Source organism: Lactuca serriola, chromosome 4, assembly GCF_051521515.1.
Source record: "Lactuca serriola cultivar US96UC23 chromosome 4, Lser_US96UC23_V15, whole genome shotgun sequence".
NCBI lineage: Eukaryota > Viridiplantae > Streptophyta > Magnoliopsida > Asterales > Asteraceae > Lactuca > Lactuca serriola.
Window position 1 is genome coordinate 370,347,731 of NC_136411.1, and position 19,928 is coordinate 370,367,658.

At 39.6% G+C, this 19,928-nt stretch overlaps 1 non-coding gene across 1 annotated transcript; it reads left to right on the forward strand.

Annotated features, from left to right (window-relative positions):
• The first annotated feature begins 19,056 nt into the window (after positions 1 to 19,056).
• Positions 19,057 to 19,163, forward strand: LOC145049053 (small nucleolar RNA R71). The gene has a single exon (XR_013683173.1). It is a non-coding gene; the product is annotated as a small nucleolar RNA R71 (small nucleolar RNA).
• The last annotated feature ends 765 nt before the right edge of the window (positions 19,164 to 19,928 follow it).

A 19,928-nucleotide genomic window follows, 5' to 3' on the forward strand; every position in this document is an offset into this window, starting at 1 on the left:
CGCTCCGATCCCCCATTCTAACATCTACGGTCCTGAACCGTTTCGGCGCCGACTGCGACTGCATCGGGCCCTGCCTCAGCTCATGCAACCGCAACTTCAACCTCTAACTCACTCCACATGGCGGCCTCCTGCAACTCCAACAAGGTCTCACACCTCTGCGCAGACACGAACTGTCTGATATCCCTCTTGAGCATACTCAGATATCGGGACATCTGAGCCTGCTCCGAAGCGAACTCAGGGCAAAACATCGCCCTCTCAATAAACATCCTGGTGCTCTCAGTCACCGACTCCAAATCCTGCTTCAGCTCAAGGAACTTCCGAGCCAATCTCTCCTTTTCATCCCGCGGAACATAGCGAGTACTGAACGTCTCTCTGAATTGATCCCATGAAACCGCAGCCCTCTGCACATCAGAAAATGACCTCGTAGTCAATCTCCACCAATCCTTCGCTCCTAGCCTCAACAGGTTCAGAGCACACTTCACCCTCTGATCAGCAGGGCATAAACTCGTGGATAAATACCCCTCCACGTCTGATAACCATCTCATAGCAACAATCGGGTCCTGAACTCCCTCGGATGTGGGAGGCTTCGTATAATAGAAGTTCCGATACTGAAACCCCGACTAGGTCTTCCCTTTGCCGCTGCTACAGCCGCTGTAACCGCCGCGGCAGCCGTCTCTGCGAGAGCCGCATATCGCTCATCAAACTACTCAACCATGGCGGTCCTGATCGACCCAAACCATTCTGGCAACTCAGCCCGTAACAATGCAGCAACCTCATCACGCAGGATCTCGCGAATCCTCGTATCCCGCTCGCTCGTGCTCGTCCGATCGATAACCTCCGACTGCACTGATCCACCCGGAACTCATTCTCCAGCTCCCGATCCTGATCCGGATCCACTATCATCATGCCTCGAGATCTCCATAATGAAGACACCCTACCAATCTCAGACACTTCCCAAAATCCTGGGATCCAACTCTCGCAACCCTACCCTAGAGACCATGGTTTCCCTGATACGCGTATGGGTCCTGTGCTTTTAGTAGTACGGGCCCATACTACCTTCCACACCTACCCATATTTGTATGAAGTACTACCACAATACCCTAGGAAACATGCATAACAACTATCAACCCTCACCACTAGAGGAACACTGAGAACATCCCATAAGGGACCCTAGGCTACAGGCATCACATATCAGGCAACAGTATCATGAATTCCTGAACTTCCCTAGCCTAACTCTAGCATGCTGTTCTCTCAAGCTCAAATAAACAATTATCATGTATGGTATCTTGGGGTTACTTACTGGCTCCGGCTGATCGTACCTCCGCGTCCTCCTTTTACCAAATTTGCAAACCATTTTAATTTTTCATTTTAAAATCCTCCTCGATTTGAGACTGGAGTCACACGAATGTTTTCCCCAATTCACTCAAACCAAGGCTCTGATACCAACTTGTAACATCCAAAATTTCAAAACAATTAAAACTTTTCAAAATCACCCATTTTATTAGTATTGTTGCAAAAAGGTTTTCAATACATTATTAAACAGAGTAATTTCCCAGGTTCATATCATAAAGCACCAACGCGAGGAACGGTACGATCACGCCTTTGCCTTGTCACAGACTCTTGAGAACCTGAAACATAAAACCACAACTGTAAGCCCGAAAGCTTAGTGAGAGACCCCCAGAATACCAACCACATATACGCCTTTCTAGGCCCTGACCTTCTGGTCCATCACACAACATAATCGCCTTCCGGCCCATAACATATTGCCTTCCGGCCCATAACATATATTGCCTTCCGGCCCATAAGCATAAAATGCATATACAACATAACGAATAATCATATAGTAGTTCATAGACAACAATCGATCAACAGATTACGTGTCATAACATTACTCTAACAAGATACCGGTCTAGCCGGTCACTATCATAACATTACCCTATGAATCAGTCAACATACTAAATGCATACATACGCCTTTCCAGGCCATGACCTTCCGGTCCACATAGTAATGCCTTCCGGCCTGTAACATATAATGACAACTACCCGGATTTCTATCCGGTAAAAAGGGTCGGCCTTGGTGCCATAAACCCTAACGATATAGTGAGGATAACTCACCTCGAAACTGCCGACTGCACAGATAGCTCAAGCTGCTCCGATCACTGATACGATCTCCACCTCTGGACAGTCACCAATGCACTGAACTCAAACAATAACAACAATTACCAAAATACCCCTGGAACCACTGGTAAATCCTTGGTCAAAGACAAGGTCAAAGTCAACCCCTGACTGACCCTACTCGCCGAGTCAACCCTATGACTCGCCGAGTCCCCATACTCAGAACTTCCCTCAACCCGCGACCTAACTCGCCGAGTCACCCCAAGACTCGCCGAGTTCAACGACTCTGAGTCCACTCGCCCTTGACTCATCGATTCCTTGAGATTCCCTTTCTGCACGTCGAGTATCCCCTTTTTACTCGACGAGTTCCTCCTGGAAGAATCGCGGGGCCACCCCGACTTAACTTGCCGAGTCTGAAGAACAACTCGACGAGTCCCAGTTATTCTTCAAGCTACTCGCCGAGTCTGTTCATCGGACTCGTCGAGTCCATGCCATGCAGTCAATGAAACTGCTTCCTGAGATAAGTATTGTCCCGAAATACACAAGCATGGGACCTTCTGGACCTCTAAGGTCCTAATACAGGGTTATAGTCGTTTGGGTAACAAGGGTAACACTTAATCTAATCACAAAGGGGTTCCATAAACCCTAATTCCATGACACATCAACATAGCAGAGCATAATTCGAATTCTTACCTGAATAATGTGCCCTCCGTGTCCCCAAATCCTCAGAACGTGACTCCCTTGTTGTTCCTTTAGCCAAGCCCTTCTCCTCCTTGCACCACAACCCTTCCAAGATCAACAATGGCCCTTAGACTTTGCTCCAGATGCACCCACTCGATTTAGGGTTCTTCTCAGAAGGCTAAATTGAACAATGACGGCCAATGAGTGCCTCTTATACGTCCCAAACCTGAACGGTTAGGGTTTTCACCAAACAGCGCAGACTCGCCGAGTCCATATCTGGACTCGTCGAGTCTAGTCGCGAACCCGCGACCCGGTCTGCGATCCTACTCGGCGAGTCTAGGCTCCAACTCGCCGAGTCCCCTCTTAAAACACCCCCAAAATCATAATTATATCAATATTTGGAATTCCGGGCTGTTACAGGTTCCTTGGTCAAGGCAACCGCTCCTTCATTATCACAGAAAATCTCCATGGGATCGTTTATGGCAGGTACAACTACAAGGTCACTGATGAAGTTCTTCAGCCATATTGCCTCCTTCGACGCTTCGCTCACTGCAATGTACTCTGATTCGCACGTTGAATCAGCTACGGTTTCCTGCTTGGAACTTTTCCAAGTTACTGCTCCTCCATTCAGGGTAAAGACCCAGCCCGACTGCGAACGGTAGTTGTCCCTGTCGGTCTGAAATCTGGCGTCACTATACCCTCGCACCTTCAAGTCATCACTCCCTCCGAGGACTAAGAACCATTCCTTCGTTCTCTGAAGGTACTTAAGGATATTCTTCACCGCAATCCAATGGGCTCTGCCAGGATTCCTTTGATATCTGCTAACCATGCTCAAAGCAAAGGCTACATCAGGGCGAGTACAAGTCATATGAGCCAACTGCGGAAGCGTATGGTACTCGGCTCATTTCCGCTATTTCAGCTTCGGTACTCGGACTTTGAGTCTTACTCAACTTGGCATTACTTTGTAACGGTAGTTCTCCCTTCTTCGAGTTTTCCATACTAAAATGTTTTAGTACTTTCTCTAAGTAAGTGTTCTGACTAAGTCCTATTAGTCTCTTACTTCTTTCTCTCACTATCCTTATTCCCAAAATGTAAGAAGCCTCTCCGAGGTCCTTCATAGCGAAGCACTTCCCGAGCCAGGACTTAACCTCCTGCAGAGTCGGGATGTCGTTTCCTATGAGTAATATGTCGTCGACATATAGCACGAGGAAGCTAATTATACTCCCACTGGCTTTGACATATACAAATGATTCATCTTCGCTTCGTACAAATCCAAACTCTTTGACTTTCTCATCGAAGCAAAGATTCCATCTGCGAGATGCTTGCTTAAGTCCATAAATGGACTTCTCAAGCTTAAACACTCTATTCAGATGCTTCGGATCCACAAACCCCTCTGGCTGAGCCATGTAAACATCCTCAGCCAACTTCCCATTAAGGAAAGCGGTCTTGACATCTATTTGCCAAATCTCATAATCATGAAATGCGGCAATCGCTAGCATCACTCTAATAGATTTTATCTTCGCAACTGGTGAGAAAGTCTCATCATAGTCAACTCTGGGAGTTTGAGTAAAGCCCTTCGCGACCAATCGCGCTTTATATGTGTGTACTTTTCCATCCACATCGGTCTTCTTCTTGAAGATCCATTTGCACCCAACGGTCTTACGTCCGGGCACATTATCAACCAAATTCCAAACTTGGTTATCATACATGGATTGGATCTCGCTATCCATTGCCTCTTTCCATTTCACAGACTCCGAGCCTGCCATGGCTTCCTTATAGCTATTAGGTTCATCAAGATTTATTAGTGTACCATCACTAATATTGTTGGATTAATGTCTAAGTCCATAACTATATTTGGTATGTACTTGACCCGACCCGGCATGGTCCATTTTGGTTGCACTTCACCGACACAATTTATATGGATAATCTTTTGAGAATAGTATGTTTATGATTAATATTAATATATTATAAGTTCTAATATATTAATATGGAATCATATTATTTAATTAGTATTGATCAAGAATTAATTTAGAATTAATTAAGTGATCAAAATGAACTAATTAAATATGGACTCTTGTATATATGGAATGGGCCAAGTTCATTTAGGTTGGGCTAAGCTTTCATGGATAGTCCATGGAGTGTTTAACCCATGGATCATATGAAATGAAAGGTCATGGGTCTAACCCTAGTCTCCATACTATATAAAGATGTCCTTGGTTGGTGAAATGGACACTAGTGTGGATACACTAAAGAAGGGCTAGCCAATTTCACTAGAGAGAACCAAGTAATCATATTCTCTAAAGTATTCCAAGGTGTCTTGGTGATTTGTGATTCCACTTGAGGCTTCCACACTATTGGGGCTAAGCTCTTAAAGCTTGAAGACATCAAGCTACATCAAGAGGTATGTATTCTATCTTGTTACATTCATAGTTTTTGTATGCTAGATTAGGATAATACCTTGGATGTTCTTATTTGCATGTATAATAGAGAAAACATAGATCCAAGGTATTTAGGGTTGCATGTACACTTAGGAAGTGTTAGAATGCTCAAAACCCAACAGTGGTATCAGAGCCTAGGCTTGTTTTCTTGTTATACCTGCAATAGAAGTTGAAAAAACGAATTTGGTGCTGTCTGATCATCAGACTCGGCGAGTCCATTAGAGGACTCGGCGAGTCCATGCCTAAAATGTGATCAATTCGATCCAACTCGCCGAGTTGGTTCATGCACTCGACGAGTTGGACCCCCAGACAGCATATTTTCGAGTTTTTTGGCTAGAAATGGACTAGGAACATTACCCTAAGTTGTTTTTGAACTTATAAACTTGTTTTTTAATGTGGTAATGTTCATGCTAATCCATTTTCAAAGATAATTGTCAATAGATTCATGTTTTGTATTAGTTTAAGGTTTAGACTAATTACATGAAAAAGTTTGATTTGATTATCTTGTACTTATGAGTTGCTTAGATTAATAGAAAAGTTAATTGAAATAGTTGTTTTCAATCCATTTTAATCTAAGAGTTGAGTATAAAATGTGTTTGTGTAACTTGTCCTCAAGTTACATGAAGAGTCACATTAAAGACTCATAAAACTCATAAAAGTTGGCAATGGTTACAAAAGATAAAGAGTCTTGTCCTTAAGTTATGGAAGTTCAAGAGTCACTTCATTAAAGAAAAATATGTAACCATAATTAAATCCATAAGTTATAAAATAAAGAAAAAGTTAGTTCTTTTATTAGTTTAAATTCTTCCATAACTTGTCCTCAAGTTATGGAACTTGAAGAGTTTTTTGGATTAAAACTACTTTAAACACATAAGTTATGGAATTAATTAGTTTTGAATAGTTTCAAAACTTGCCCTCAAGTTTTGGAATTTGAAAAGTTTTCACTTATGAATACTTTAATTCCAAGTTAGCCCTTAGAATTTTAAAAGTTAAAATTCAACCCTTATACTTTATAATATTATAAGTTAATAATATATATATGTATAAGAGTAAAGTCAGTCTTACCGCTAGTACACCTCATTCACGAAGCCGGTCTATAAGGTGGGTATAAGGTTGTTGCCTATAAAATGGCAACTTAATGGGTGTCCACTCTCACCCACCGCTTGCTTGACCGGTGGAGGGTCGTTAGCCGAACGGGTTTGACAAGACTATAATTCTCCTTTCATTAAGAGTATTAATGATAAATACTAAGTAACTAAACTCTTGATAATACCCAATCTTAGTTACTTAGGAAAAATGTGAATAAGGTGCTAACCCATGAAATTACACTTTACACTTTGTCTAAGTCGTTAGTGGAGCGTGTGTGGTTAACCGGCACACTAACTTGGACTTAACAAGGTAGGTAAAGGGTGACTTAATATTTATCATAGTATCGATGGAGCGTGTGTGGTTAACCGGCACATCGATTGAGGGGTAATTTATTAAGGGTACCAAGTGATTTGCATGGTTACTTCACACCTTGTTTTGTGATCCTCGGCATCCCAGTCACAAAACCTGAAGGGCACACTCGATATTGAAACATGCCTTTGAAAAGTTCAATGAATCTCAAAGATCTAGGAGTTTCAAAACCAATTAAAACCTAATAATACATTTCGTTTATCTTGGTGGAAATTGGTGAATCGTCATTCACCTACCTTCAAATATTTTATAGCTTGGATTATGGCATACCTCTTCTAAGTTATAAAATAGTTTGTTGGGTCCTAGCCTTAATATTTCATATTGGGTGTCATATTAAGGACTTTAAATCAACTATCTTGAATATCTCCCAAAAGATGTCTGGTGTAGACACCTATGATCTTCCCAAATCTTTTGAAACAAGGTTTCCTAATGAAGATGATGTCCCATGGATATCATACTTCTTTCTCCTTCTCCAACTATTCTCCCTAACCCACATGTTCTTAAAAAGGTTTAAGGTCACTCAAGCCCTATTGGCAAGGCAAGGTCTAGGTGTGGTCACATCTTGGAGATGTAGTCACATATTGACAAGCCGGGAGAGTTGGGTGTCAAAGTCTTGAGAAAGTTGGTGGTTCAACTACTTTCTAAGTCACATAGTGAGTTCTTTTGGAACACCTATGAAACAGACTATGACAAGACCCTTAATGATCTTATCTATTTGCTAAGATCAACTTCCTAAAACCTTATGGACATTGCCAATGATGACATTGGATATCTAGTAAAGCATTCTCTTCCCAGTGGAAAGGGATCGGCCATAGTCAACTCGGTTGACCAAATGCTAAAGAGAAAAGCTAAGTCTGTGATAGTCTCGTGTACCATTATCAAAGGGTCCATATGTTTATATTGCCAAAGGAAGGGGCATTGGTTGCAAAATTGCCAAATTTACCTAAGGATGTTAAAGTCAATAAGTTTGACTCTACTTCAGCTAAAGTCCACTATCTAACTCTGCTAAGTTTCTATTCTGAGATTCTTGATACATGATGTGACTGGGTCACATGGTGATGTTTAAGAATCAAAGAAAAGTGAAGAAACTTAAAGTAAGAATATGTTGAATCTGATGGCGTAGATGGATTTTTATCGCATAGCTTGAAGATCAGATTCTTGAGCTATTTCTTAGGAGTTATGAGATATTGCTTAGTAATAGATAACAACAAGTTTTCATATGGATTGTAAGGATAAGTTTTTCCACAAAGTTTTTAAATAAAAGAAAATTTTTTGATTTTATTTATTTTAAAATATCCTTACAATGGCTTTTGAGGAAAAATTGTTGCTTATATGAGTCCATTAAGAGCAAGAGTGGAAATATGAAATTGATTCTTTCATTTGTGGTAATGTCTATATTTACCAAATAAGGAAAGATTCTCATCACCCAAGTTTCAATTGGACCGAAACTTGGAATCATGCAAGTTGTATAGCATGATGAATGAGAACTTTCAAGTTTTGAAAAATTAAGACTAATTACTTGTTCACATGGATGTGTGAGTCAAGTAAAGGACTAAAGGATCGAGTACACATTCTTGTGCACTGATTAAGTCCACCACAAAAGTTTGATAAGACTATTCGTCATAGTTTACTAAAGCTCAGTAAATATGATTATACTTACATGCTTAAGTCTAATTCTGAGACATTGGAAAAAGGTTCCAATGTATGGCAGAGCGAATAAGAAGAATCAATCTAGGCAGAAAGATAAAAGTTTCTCAAATCTAAAAAGATGGGAGAGTACTTTTGTATCAGTTTTGTGATCATCTTAATGATTAAGAAACCATATCACAATTATTTCTCTAAGGGAATCTTAGTGCATTCTTATGACTAAGAAGAGGAATCTTGAATTGTTGAAATGGTTAAATCAAGAAGATGAGTCATACTTCGTTCCAATACAAGTCTTAGGGTCATACTCCAAGATTGTAATTTGTGTGACATGTCTCAAAGAAGGTTTAAAACACTTGTCAAATGTAAGAGTAAAAGTTTTCTACTTTTGTACATTTGAAATTTGTAAGTTGTGATGTTTTGGATAAAACAAAGACCAACTTAGGCCAATTGTGTGAAGTATTTGTCTTGATTAGAATCCACACTGTCTCTTGGATGTTTGACAAGGGAGTCTTATATGTCAAGAGGACAGTGGGAGTGTTAAAGATCTTGAAAGTCTCAAGAACTAATCAAGAATAAAACCTGAAGTTCCTTACCAGCACACAACTTGAGGTTTATAACCTATCGTGTTGACATATTCTATGCCCATTCCAGTTAAAGTTGGTTTTGCATATGAGTTCTTAGAGTTCTCAATTTGTTGCACAACAACTTGGAAGCAATGGTAGGCCCTTGAGCTGCCAGGTGGCTAGAAATTAAGATTGAGTTCAATCCATATGGTTTTGGATTTGTCATTATCCTTGTCTTGTGGCTATGCTTTTGACAATTCACATGGATAAGAACACATACACCATTAAATCTAAGTGTCATAAGGTTTCTCTCCGATTCATGAAAATTATGGTGAGGAAACACTTTCACTAAGTAGATTTTATCTAGATAGCAATTGTGATATTTGCATTCTCAAAGTCGTTAGTGGAGCGTGTGTGGTTAACCGGCACACTAACCTGGACTTGTGAGAAGTGGCAAAAAGGTCTAACCATTATGATTACGGCATCCCTCTTCATAATTGTTTAGACTCACAAGTGTGCTATCTAAGGAAGGTGTATGATTTTGATAAAGTTTTATCAAAACAATCTTGTATCAGAAATCTGAACTTTGGTGAGAAAGTCAGCTGATTTCTGAGTACATGTCAAAGCTAGTGGGAGCATAGGTGTTATGCTAATAATCATCATGTTAGTGGGAGCATGATAATTATGATAAGTATTGCAAGTTAGCAATGTTAATTATAGAAAACAAAAGTTTCAATTGGGAAAGAGTTGTTTTGCTATAATTAAGGGAGAGGAAATTATACTTCATCTCAAATCTATAAGCTTAGATCGTGAGGTTTTAATCATTTATTCAAGGAAATATATATGAATTTCATGTTGGAATGGCTCAACATAAGGAAATTCTGTATATGGGTCCATTATTTGCGTTCTAAAATTCGATTATGATTACGGCATCCCTTTTCATAATCTGAATTATGAGAACTTGGCAAATAGAAATGGAAATGTTATAGCAAAAGACTGGTTTAGTCTTTATGTGAGACATCATGAATCGTGTCCCATATGCTTCGGATATAGGATCGATTACATGTGCTAAATTCATCCTTTCTAAAAATTTTCCAAATGCCTAGGGCATTAAGAAGGGAAAAGGTTTAGAACTGGATATGAAAACAATTGTCGAGGACAATCTAAGGTTTACCAAAGATTGGTTGCTCAATGACAGTTGGAAGTATAGTGATAATTCTGGAAGGACCATATTGACATAGTCTGTAAGGAGGCAACTCTTGTTTAGAAGAGATAGTCAAAAATGGAATCTGGAAATGTTTCAAAGTTAGAATTTTCAATCTGTGTAAGATTAAGGAAACTTAATGCAAGAAGGATATTTCCAAGGAGTTGATCTCCTTTGGAATACTCTGTAATGATTGTTGCCAAGTCTTTGTGAGTTTGTGCATAATAGTTACAAGAGTATCAATGCATATAAGTTTAGAATCTAACAGATTTCAGTAAATGGCATGAATTTGGAATTCTTGCATTTGCGGTAAGGATTTGGGAGTGTGAAAAAAGAATCATTGAAGTTATGTTCAATTGATCTAGTTCACAAAGTAAAGATCATAGACAAACATAGTATGCATACTTGGTGTATGGCATGACTAGTGTTTAAGAAAACATAGTGTACATGCTTGGAGCATGGGACAACTATTTTTTTAAATTCAAGAATAAAGTTGATAGCTGGAACAGTATACAATGAATAATGTGTAATCATATGGTGATAAATAAAAGGTGTTTTATTTATGTTCAAAGATTTGATACCATATTGGATTCAATTATTATTGTGTTTCATTTTGCATGTTTTGACTTCCCGAATAAACTGGGTTATTCTTCCGGAATGACTAAGTTATTCAAACCATCCACAGTCGGTCATATGTTCGAAGTAGATATGAATTAAGACTGTCATGGGTTGGCTTGTAGAGGTCTAAGGTGTTGGACAAAGGGCTACAACACTCATGAGTGCTCATAAGTTGTAAGTATTGGATTCAACCCGCGCTCATTGGAATCACTTCATGGATTTTATCACGAGTGATCATGAGACGATAATATCTTATATTCTTCAAACCTAGAGATATGAGTTGTTACTATGAGTTGATAGTACATTGATTGCACGAAAACGCATACGGTAACTCGGTGTTATAAAACGTGCCTTTGTGTATGATTCAACAAGTAGTAGAACAAGCCATATGAGTCGAAGTTTATCCGTTCCTTTTACCTTCGGGATAAAAGCGATATCTGTGGGCCCCTCGATGATTTGATGATGACAAATGGAAGTGCTCGGCCGGGCCAGGACTGATTTGATTTGTTCAATTAGTCAGTCGTCATAAATCGAAAATCGGGAAACAACAAATGGACAGAGAGAATGATTATAATCCATGTCTCAGTCCATATGATATCTAGAATGGAGGAATATATGATCCCTTATCTAATGGACAAGTCATTGACAAAGGTCAGAGTTCATCTACAAGGTCAGAGTTTGACAGCGGCTTTAAGAGCTACGATTGCCAGTTAGGTTTGAAGTCATACGCAATAATAGTTTTAGACTTATCCAAGTGGGAGACTGTTGGATTAATGTCTAAGTCCATAACTATATTTGGTATGTACTTGACCCGACCCGGCATGGTCCATTTGGGTTGCACTTCACCGACACAATTTATATGGATAATCTTTTGAGAATAGTATGTTTATGATTAATATTAATATATTATAAGTTCTAATATATTAATATGGAATCATATTATTTAATTAGTATTGATCAAGAATTAATTTAGAATTAATTAAGTGATCAAAATGAACTAATTAAATATGGACTCTTGTATATATGGAATGGGCCAAGTTCATTTAGGTTGGGCTAAGCTTTCATGGATAGTCCATGGAGTGTTTAACCCATGGATCATATGAAATGAAAGGTCATGGGTCTAACCCTAGTCTCCATACTATATAAAGATGTCCTTGGTTGGTGAAATGGCCACTAGTGTGGATACACTAAAGAAGGGCTAGCCAATTTCACTAGAGAGAACCAAGTAATCATATTCTCTAAAGTATTCCAAGGTGTCTTGGTGATTTGTGATTCCACTTGAGGCTTCCACACTATTGGGGCTAAGCTCTTAAAGCTTGAAGACATCAAGCTACATCAAGAGGTATGTATTCTATCTTGTTACATTCATAGTTTTTGTATGCTAGATTAGGATAATACCTTGGATGTTCTTATTTGCATGTATAATAGAGAAAACATAGATCCAAGGTATTTAGGGTTGCATGTACACTTAGGAAGTGTTAGAATGCTCAAAACCCAACAAATATACGTGTCCCCTTCGGTAGTAATATGAAAACCATAAAACTGGAGTTGAACTCTAACTCTTTCGGAACGTCTAAGAGGTAAGGATTCGTCAATTGGCTCAACCAGAGTTTCCTCCTCGGGTTGAGTGCCAGCGGTAGAGGTTCCTTTATCTATAGACTCTTGAATCTCTTCAAGCTCGATTTGCCTCCTACTCTCTCCTTGGCCTATGAGTTGTCACTCTCGAAAAACTCCTCTCCTTGCAACGAAGACAACATTGTCCTTCGGTCTATAGAAGAGATATCCAAAGGATTTCTGTGGGTAGCCAATGAAAATACATTGCTCACTTCGAGGTTCGAGCTTGTCATGAGTATCTCATCTTACGAAAGCCTCACAACCCCAAACCTTGATATGTGCCAACGAGGGAGCTTTCCCTGTCCACATCTCGTGAGGTGTTTTGGAAACCTTCTTAGTAGGGACTTGGTTAAGGATATGGGCGGCAATATCTAAGGCATACCCCCAAAAAGAGATAGGTAGTGAAGCACGACTCATCATAGAGCGAACCATGTCCAATAAGGTTCGATTACGCCTTTCTTCCACACCATTCAATTGTGGTGTCCTAGGTGGCGTCAATTGTGAAACTATTCCACACTCCTTGAGATGATCGTGGAATTCAAGACTTAGGTACGCTCCTCCTCGATCGGATCGAAGCATCTTGATTTTCCGGCCCAATTGATTCTCCACTTCATTCTTGAACTCTTTGAACTTTTCAAAAGTTTCTGACTTTTGCTTGATTAAGTAGATATACCCATATCTACTATAGTCATCGGTAAAAGTCACATAGAAGCGATTTCCATCCTTCGTGGTTGATCTAAACGGTCCACATACATCGGTATGTATTAGGTCCAATAGACCCTCACCCCTGTCACACGTACTTGTGAAGGGTGACTTAGTCATCTTTCCATGCAAACAAGATTCGCATGTGTCATCTTCCCTAAGGTCGAATGACTCCAACACTCTATCCTTTTGGAGTTGGGCTATGCATTTCTTATTGACATGTCCAAGGCGATAATGCCACAAGGATGCCTTATCCATACTATTGGAAGAGTCTATATTCAAAACATCATTTCCTAAGTTAGAAACAATCATAACAGTTTCATACATTCCATTACATGGTATAGCTTCAAAATAAAAGACACCATTTAGATAAGCTAAAATAGAACCATTCTCATTAATAAAAGAAAATCTAAAACCTTGTCTAAACATACCATGAAATGAAATGATGTTTCTAGCCATTTCTGGCAAATAGCAACAATTGTTCAAATCTAAACTTAAACCATTCCTAAGCACTAAAGAATACACTCCAATCTTGGTCACAGGCGACAATCTTCTGTTCCCCATGATTAGATTTATTCTTCCAGCCTCCACATCACTATTTCCTTCCTTGATGGCTTGTAGGTACTCTGGGCAGCTTCTCTTCCAATGTCCTATCTTGTGGCAGTGGTGGCACTCTGCCTCCTTTGGGTTAGGGCAGGGCTTAGCAAGATCAACTTTGGTCCCACTAGAAGAGGCACCATCTCAGGTTTTAACCGTACGTTAGTTCTTAGACGAAGCCTTCCTCTTCTTTCCCTTTCCTTGTCCAATGGCCAAGACAGGAGCAACGGGTGGATTGGGAGTTGGTGCAACAGACTTGTCCTTGAAGTTGCTCTCAGCGACCCTCAAGAGACCTTGGAGTTTGCTTAGGGTGACTTCCTCTTTGTTCATCTGGTAGGTCATCCTAAATTGATTATAGCTCGGAGGCAAAGAGTGAAGCACCATGTCGATCGCCAAGTCTTCCTCAAAGTCAACATTCAACTTGCGAAGGCAGTCGACATACCTTTGCATCTTTTGCAGGTGCACGGTAAGAGACTCTCCATGACCCATCTTAGCGAAAATCATGTTAGTAAAAATCTCATAACGCTCTTGTCTCGCGTTTTGGTGGTATCTCTCCAATAAGTCTAGATGCATTTCGTACGGGTACATGTCCTCATAGGACTTTTGAAATTCTGAGTTCATAGTGGCTATCATGATGCAATGTACCTTCGTTGCATCGCGCTCATGAGTTTCAAAAGCGGTCATTTCAGCCGGAGTAGCGATTTCAGGGTTAATCTTCTCGAGCTTCTCATCGACGACATACTCCTTATCCCATAGCGAGCAATGGTGCGAATGTATCTTATCCATTCGCTAAAGTTCGTTCCATCGAAAGTGACCTTTTGACAAAGGCTCATCAATGTGACAGAACTAGAAGCAGCATTGTTTGCGTTTGACATCTACAAATAGAAAGGACAAAGATAGATCAGAATATGAATCCCTAATTATCTCCCAATAAGGAAAATTAGGGCTAGGATCCAACATCAATATTTACATATTAGAAAAGGGATGCCGTAATCCAACATGCAAATAATATGAAGGTAAGTGAATGACGATTCACTAATTCTCCACCATAAAAACATAACTTTAAGTCCTAAATGTTTTGAGAATTCCTAGGTTCGGATGAGATTCATTGAAACTATTCAATGGCATGTTTAAATCTCGATATGCCCCTCTTGTTTGTGACTGGGATGCCGAGGATCACAAAGCAGTTGTGAATTACCATGCAAATTCACATGGTGCCTTCATTGTAACGATCACCTATTCGATGTGCCGGTAAACCACACACGCTCCATCGAACTATGATAAACAATGAATCACCCTTTGCCACCTTTGCTTAGAACCAATTAGTGTGCCGGTAAACCACACACGCTCCACTAACTTCTTAGCAAGGGTGCAAAGTGTAATTTCATGGGATTGCATCAATTCACTTTTCCTAAAGTAACTAAGATTGGGAAACTTTAAAAAAATATGTAGTTACTTTATATTTCTTATTATACTTTTAATGAGAGGATGAGGTTTCTCTATCCTACCCATTCGGCTAACGACCCTCCACCGATCAAGCAAGCGGTGGGTGTGAGTGTACACCCATTAAGCGCCATTTTATGGGCCGCAACCTTATACCCACCTTATAGATCGACTTCGTGAATGAGGCCTACTAACGGTAAGACTAGCATTTTAGTTATACATATATATATATATATATATATATATATATATATATATATATATATATATATACATATATATATATATATATACATATATATATATATATATATATATATATATATATATATATATATATATATATATATATTAATCTTGTAATATTATACTAGTATAGGGTTGTATTTTAAACTTTTAAAATCTAGGGTTTGAAATTTAAATGGTCTAAATTAAAACTTTCAATCACAAAACATAAATTTCAAAACTTGAGGACAAGTTTTAAAACATTTAAAACATGGAGGATCAAATAACAAATAATTTTAATTAACAATTAATTCCATAAGTATCTATATTTGATTTATTCAAGATTTCTTGCAAGATAATTACCAATTTAATCAAAATAATTAATTAATTATCATATAAGGAAATTAAATATTTTATTAGTTGATAAATATCTTTAATTAGATCAAGATTATAGTCATATATATCAACAAATCGGATTAAGGTTGATCTAATATGATTAAGGTACGTTTCCATAAGATAATCATCAAAAAATCCCGAATCTGGCCTTTCCTGACGCTTGGACTCACCGAGTGCACCAAGGGACTCGTCGAGTCAAGCCAACTCGCCGAGTCCACAATGGGACTCGCCGAGTCCATGACACAGAAACATAAAAATCGAATTTTGCAGTTAAGAATCAAACAAACAAGCAACAATTTAATAGAAACCAATTTAGGCTCTGATACCACTGATGGGTTTTACCCATAAGAACTTTCCTATGTGCGCATACAAAACCCTAATGCTTGGATCTAGGCTTTCTAATTAAACATGCTTTGAATCCAAGACTTCTAATGACTAATTAGGTATAAGAACAATACAAAATCAGATCTACCAGTTTACCTTTGAATCTCTTGTATGATCGTGTTGTCTTAGAGCTCTAGAGTCACAATTGTCACTCCTCTAATGGCTTGCAAACACCAACTAGCAAGGAGGATGATTTGATAGAGAGGAGAGGGGAGGAGATCAGCCAGGGGTTCTCTACTTTTGATGAGATGTCGATTTCCCTTGGCCATAGGGTCTATTTATACTTGTAGACTCCTTAAGGGTTTCACCTTAAACCCTAGTTGGATAATCATTCCTTAAAGCAATCCAAATCCTTTCCTTAGATAAGCAATGGACGATTTTGAGCTATCCTTAGCTCCAGAATTCGTTCAACCCTTATCTCTTAAGGATTTACAGTCTAAAGTGTAACTATCAAACAATTGACAGTTTATACCCTCTTATTTAATTAATATCTTTAAGTCACCAAATTAATACTAATTAATTTATGACTTATATTAATCAAATAACAATATTATTATTGCTTACATTATTCTCATAATATATTAATAATATTTATTCTCTCATAATAAATCATCATATCAAATTGCTATGGTGAAGGCAACCCAAAAGGACCATGCACAACCAGGTCAAATACTTGCCTAATATAGTTGCAGCCTTAGACACTATTCCAACATCTTTTTCTTGTAAGCTTGTCTCAATTCTTTTCTCTTTTTCCTTGTAGCATCATCTTCAGCTGCATGAATTTTCCTTTTCCTCACCTTCTTCTTCTTTACCCCATCCTCTCGCACCCTTTCTTGCACCCCTCCTTCTTTAAACATCATTATAGTTGGTGAAAACTCGGGCTCGAGGTTTGGTAATACGTGACTCAATGAATGGGTTATCAGCATCATCTTTCCTAACTGCTGCATTTTCCTCTTCTCCAAAGCTGGCCTGCTTTTCAAGTGGAATGTCTTCATCTTCTTGCATTATTGTATCGAGGCATGCTACTTGAACGTGTTGAAAATCACCATATGCTTTAACAATTCCGCCATCTGCTTCTTGATCTTCTAAATAATTAGGGAAAATCATCATGTCCAGAACATGCAAGGAGCTGGTAACAAGCAGATCAAGATCATCCAAGTTGCTGAGATTTTTGATTGGCCTCGTCGAGTCCGTGAAAGCGACTCGGCGAGTCGGAGCGTATTCCTCACATCCCACTGTGTTTTCTGAATCGGTTCCTTTCAGAAGCTTCTCTATCTCCTCCAAGTCTTTGTCAACATCATCATTTCCTCCAGAAGATAGCAAAAACTTACTTGGATCTTCTTCTTGTAAGAGTGCAAGTTCTTTTTGTAGTATTTCATCATCCAAATCAATGAAGGAAACTTCTTCTTTTCTTCCTTCTTCTTGCTTAATCTCTGGTAGAGCTTTAAACACTGCTGACTCATCTCCTACCCTCAATGTTAGTGTGGAATCGCATACATCTATCAATGTGCATGCGGTATTGAAAAATGATCTCCCCAAAATAATTGGAATTTCGGGGTCTTCTTCCATATCAAGTACTACAAAGTCCACGGGGAATATAAATTTATCCACCTTAATGAGGAGATCTTCAAAAACACCTCTTGGATGAATAATCGTCTTATCCGCTAAATGGATCTTCATATTCACAAGTCTTGGCTCTGGTAAATTCAGCTTCTTGAAGAAAGAAAAAGACATTAAGTTAATACTTGCACCCGAATCGGTCAACGCTTTTTAGTAGCAAGTATATTTCCAAATTGACAAGGAATTGTGATGCTTCTCGGATTGCCCTTCTTTTCTGGTAGCTCACCCAATACTATCTTCGCGACTTCAGCCAAATATTTTCTAGCAGCAAACAGACCCTTTAGCAAGTTCAAATACTTGGGTGTTTGAAGCATTGTTTCCACAAATGGGAGGTTGACTTGAAAGGCTTTGACGTGTTCCATGAAAGCTTTGTATGCTTTAACCTTTTCATTGGGTATGGCTCTGATTGGGAATGGCAGAGGAGGGTTGTAAGGATTTAAGGAAACAACAGATTTGTCATCAGGGCATGGACTCGTCGAGTCCATTAAAGGGACTCGGCGAGTCTGGTCGGGTTTAGCTGAACTCGACTCTTCTATCTTTTCTGCATGCACCTTGGAGACCCTCTGTGCAGCGGTCATAGGAGTGAAAATTTCTCGATAGCTGGAGGTTATAGCATTCATATTCTCCATTCTCGGATTATTCTCGGTTTTACTTGGAAGTTCACCCGTCTTCTCTCGTTCACTTGATGTGCAAGTTGTCCTAGCTGTTTCTCAATGTTGAGAATGGATGCTTGCTGATTCCTAAGTATAGTTCTGGTCTCTTGTATTGCAGCATCATGATCATTGTGTCTTTTTTTGGAGGCGGATATGAATCTTGTGAACATCTCTTCTAAGTCGGCTCTCTTTTCCAAACCCGGTTCTTCCTTTTGATAGAAACCCCTCTCTTTCTGCTTGTATTTCTCCTCCTTTGCCTTTTTCTATTCTTCATACGGGAGCCATTCCTTCTTTGGTTTCCGCCAATTCTCGTCGTATCTATCGCCGCTTGAGTAGAACACTTGCGCCTTCTTGTTTACATTTTCATCCAAGTCACAATCCTTCGTGAGATGAGGTCCTTTACAGTTCTCGAATCCAACTCGAATACCATGGATTGTTTGATCCATTTTTTTCATCCTTCTATCTAAACTATCGAGCTTAGCCATCATCGTCGCTATGCCATCATTGGCCGAGTTCACTACCCCCTGCCTTACTCCATTTATTGGGTTGCGGTGTTCTTTAGAATGTTTAGAGAATTCTTCAATTAATTCCTTGATTACCGGGGGTGCCTTCTTTGTGAGCGGGCCTTGCGATTCGAGCAATTGTCTTGTGGTAACATTGACTCCATCATAGAAGATGGAGACTTCTTGTTGGCTATTAAGGTTATGGTGTGGGCAATTTCTGAGAAGACCTTTGTACCTCTCCCACGCCTCATAAAGGGAGTCTCTAGGTTGTTGCTCGAAGTTCGCAATGGATTTCTTCAATTTGGCTATTTTAGAAGGCAGGAAAAAATGGTCTATGAACTCTTCTTTCATCTTAGCCCATGTGGTGACCGACCCGGGGGGAAGTGACTTGAGCCAACCCTTTGCAGCACCCTTGAATGTGACTGGAAGCATACGAAGTAGCTGGGTCTCGCGTGGCATATTTGGTACATTGAAGTAGCCAGCCACATCATTTACTTCATCCAAATGCTTATAAGCATCTTCATGGTCTATTCCATAGAAGGGAATCTCCTTGAGTTGAGCGAGGATATGACCCTTAAGCTCAAAAGTAGCAGTTGCGGGAATTGCGTGCTGCACAAGTCCCAGGCCAGTGTCAGCGCGCATCCTCTTCTTCCATTCCCCTATGGGGACTTCATCGATATTAGCCATAGTGATAGCTAAATCATCCTCAAAATCGGATTCGTGCTCGTATGTAGGTTCTTCTTCGTCCTCGGTCTCATACCCGATGTCTTCTTTAATCGCGTCTTCGATTGCTACAGAGGCGTTGGATGCTCCTGATTTGCTACTCTTCTTCTTGCTAAAAACGGACTTAAGGTTCTTTAGTGGCGAATTCTTTGCAGAAATGGATTCTCCAACGGCTTTTCCATTCCTCGGATAGTGCTCTCGCATCTCTGCCTCTGGCTCCCACGTCCACTCAGACCCTCTTTGGTGCTCCACCGTACCTTTACCAAAGGCACCTCCTTGTTCCGCGAAACCTTCACCCTTCTTCCTAGTATGGCCACAGGCCTCTCAACAGAATACATGCGCTCA